Below are 3,680 nucleotides of genomic sequence, written 5' to 3' on the forward strand. Positions count from 1 at the left end.
GCCTTATATCAAACTCATCATCGCGTTCATTTGGGTTTGTAGGGATGCGATGGCCCCGTTGTTTGCGTCACTATCTTAAATTCTTAATCTTTGATCGTTTTCTCTCCAGTCTTCATGATTTTTAGAAATGTGATCAAGGATATTCTTGGCCTCATCATAAGTTTTATCCAGCAGACCTCCAGTTGCTGCCGCATTGGCAGCCATCTTTGATGCAGGGTTTTATCCGTGGTAGAGAATTTCCATCTTTAAGCAGTCTGGTAAGCCGTTATGCAGGCAATCTCTTACCAGCCTCTTAAACCTCGCCCAAGCGTCACTGAGTGATTCGTCAATATCCTGTTCAAAATCGGTAATCAACTTTCGTCTTCTGGTGTTCTCCTTCGGAAGGAAGTACTTCATAAAATTCTCAACTACTTGCTCCTATGATGTAATCTCCCCTGGTTCGAGAGAATAAGCCCATTTTCGTGCCTGGTCACACAACAAAAATGGAAACAATGTTAGTCAAACCTCCTCAGCGGAGATGTTTGGGAACACAAAAATGTTGCAGATCTCAATGAAACTCTGAAGGTAGGCGTGGGGGTCCTCGCCACGCCTACTGCCAAACTGTCCGGCAGTTTGGATCATCTACAGCATCACCGGTTTCATTTTGAACCTCAATCTATCAAGAGTGGGCCTCATGATTTCTGAGGAGAAATCATAGAGGTTGGGCGACGCATAGTCCCGAATTGGCCTATTGCGGTCGTTCACCAATAGGATGGGATTCACCATGATATTATTTTCATTTGGTGCTTTATTTCTCCGCCATGTTATCCTTCTCTTGTTGTTGTTGGCGGTTGTCTCTCAATCTTCGTCGGAACATTCTTTCAATCTCTGGGTCGTAATTCGCCAAAGATTGAAAGTTGAAAAAATTACCGTTAGCACAATGCATTGTCGAAGTCCCCGGCAACGACGCCAAAAACTTGATGCGTGTTGTTATGTGATGAAATAATGGTGTAGAATGCGATGGTGGAATATGCATTGTGCATGCAAGTTTTCTCAGTAAGACCCAAGTATAAATCCTACTGAGTTGCTTGGTAAGCCCATGGTCGAACACAGGGACTAAGGAAAATAGTATGCGATGGTAATTTTAGATCATTTTTCAGTAATAAATAAATCAAAGTGTTGGTTGGTTTGCTGTTTAAGGTATAATTTGAGGGAAGAGTAATTATGCGACAAATACACTGAGTATGCGGCAGAATGGGTTGATAAAGTCTTTAGCTAGCATTTCCTGAGAATGCGTTCAAGCTACGCAATCATGCTACACTCATACGACAGTAGTTCATTTTCCAATGCAAATGCAATAGCTCCTAATTTTAGGACGCATGCGATGAATGCGATAATGTCTATAGAGCTTATTCCTAAGTCTCTACTTCTTGCCTATGCAATGACCAAAGATGCACACAAGGATTAGGCGACCGCATACAATCATGTCCTATCTCTAGGGTGCATGCGATGCGTTAATAGGAAATAGAACTTATTCCTAAGCTTTTATCTCTTGATTATGCGGTTCTAATCTGACTCTCCAAAGCCTAGATTCTAATCTGACTTTTCTAAGCCTAGATTCTATCCTTAGACTACCCTCCTGAGTATCTCTAATGGACGAATGACGCATACATAATACAAGATAATCGCATAGAATGAAGATTTGAGGTTATGCTAGCTAAGTGCTGTCAACCCATTTGACAAATTTAGCTACTCATACGTAATGTATAGAGAGTGGACAGATATAAAGATATAATTTTCATTTTTTTATAAATAGGTTCAGAGTACAAAATGACAATGGAATATAAGGGTGGAGAGCCTAGTAGCAATGTCTTGCTTCCGAGTTCACCAAGACGATCTCTCGGTGTAATCTCCCTTCACTCGCTTCCGCCTTCTAAGTAAAAGAAAAACTACGAACAAGGCTAACTTTTATCTATATGGTGAATTCTGTAACTGAGCGAATTGAACGAACTCCTTCTCTGAAGGTGGCCTTCGGTATTTATAGAGTTTCAGGGTGTAAGGTTTTTTCTCTCTCTTATGATTGCACTGATGGAATGACATTATTTCTCTGTCTGATGCGTCGAATATTTGTCACCGAAAAGTTGAGTGTACTTGCTACAGTGTCATTAACGGCTTGTCAACTTAATTCAGAATCGACTGTCATCAGCTTTTTGTCCCATCGTGATTTATTAAGCTTTCACTCGAATGTACCCACCTTGATGTGTCAGCTTTATGTGGCCATCTTCTTGAGCAGATTTTCGCGAGCGCAAATGATCGCATAGCCTTGCGGTCGCAATCTCTTAATGCGCTCGGACGTTAATTTCTTTGGATTGCATTTCTGCCTTGCGCCAACGCATTTTCTGCATAAATAAGTTAGCTATTTTAATGTGTTGGATGCATGCGATCGCAATGTTATGAACTTAATGCTTTTGGACGCAATATTGTATATTTTTACCATCGCAATCCTGAATTGTTTTATAACTTTGCGTTGTAATAACGTGCATTTATGCCCGTTATCAACATCCTGGATTCTCACTCTGAGAATACCAAGGTTGCGAGTGGTGTGTCCGAGAGGTTTCTGGTGTTGGGAATGTCTTAGAACTCGTAGTTCGTGTTAAACATTCTATTTTATCAATAACATTGACTTGTTGATTTTGCATCTTATTATGAAAATTCAATAAACGCATCCTTGGCTATAGTCTAAATGTTGTAACTTTATGTAGTGACATAAACAGAATCAAGTTGACATTATATAGCCCAAATGGTCTAATAAGTATATGGATGAAATTGGGTATCTTATCCTGGTAACACTATTGGATGCAGCCTACTCTATAGTTGTTACAATAAGTTGTAAGGTGCTACAAACGATGTGATCCATAAATCGTTCATGTTGAGTCATGAGAGTGGAGGCATCCTATGTAATGAGCTTGCATATAGACTGGACCACGAAAATAGTCACTTTTCTTTATAACGATCGTTTATTGTTAAAACTTACTATTTCATTTATTATATAACCTAGGTTAACTCGATCTTAATCTTGAGCTAGCTATGAACTTCTGTTTATTCGGGATTATACTTTGATCTGCAAACGGTGATAGTAGTCCAACAGACTGCTCAATAAGCTTACCATTTTGGGATAAGACCAGATAAATAGCTGAGGATATAGCCTTTCAAGATGGAATTCACTCCTACCCTATTTAGGGTTAGCAGATATGTGGTTCTCTTTAGTGCTGACTCCAGGTCTTGAATAATCGGGGCCCCGCCTTCTCATGATAGAGAAAGGATTTGATTCATAGAGATTATGAATCATAATTGTTCATTAGAGGATCAGTAGGAACTTAAGGAACAAGATGTAGTCATAGGGGTAAAACGGTATTTTTGACCTAGTTGTGATTATGAAAAACCTGAGAAGGATCAACTTACTGATTATGGTTATTAAGTGGACATAATATATCTATAGTGAGGGTGAAGGATCTCATATCTAAGAGTTCCATGAGCATGTTCGGATCGCTCCGATCTCACCGTGACCGAAATACATATAATACATTCAAACATACAGTTATGCAATAAAATCTTAATTAACGGCATGCTAAGAACAAGGTAAATAACAAGGGAAAGAGTTCCATACCAGTTGAAGACGTTATTCACACTTCGGAACTCCA

General features: G+C 39.4%; 1 non-coding gene across 1 annotated transcript; it reads left to right on the forward strand.

Moving 5' to 3' along the window:
* The first annotated feature begins 259 nt into the window (after positions 1 to 259).
* LOC120078889 (small nucleolar RNA R71) lies at positions 260 to 363 on the forward strand. Its single transcript, XR_005482166.2, has one exon. It is a non-coding gene; the product is annotated as a small nucleolar RNA R71 (small nucleolar RNA).
* Positions 364 to 3,680: the final 3,317 nt, after the last annotated feature.

This window comes from Benincasa hispida, chromosome 5 (genome assembly GCF_027475165.1).
Source record: "Benincasa hispida cultivar pf3 chromosome 5, pf3_genome.v1.1, whole genome shotgun sequence".
Classification (NCBI taxonomy): domain Eukaryota; kingdom Viridiplantae; phylum Streptophyta; class Magnoliopsida; order Cucurbitales; family Cucurbitaceae; genus Benincasa; species Benincasa hispida.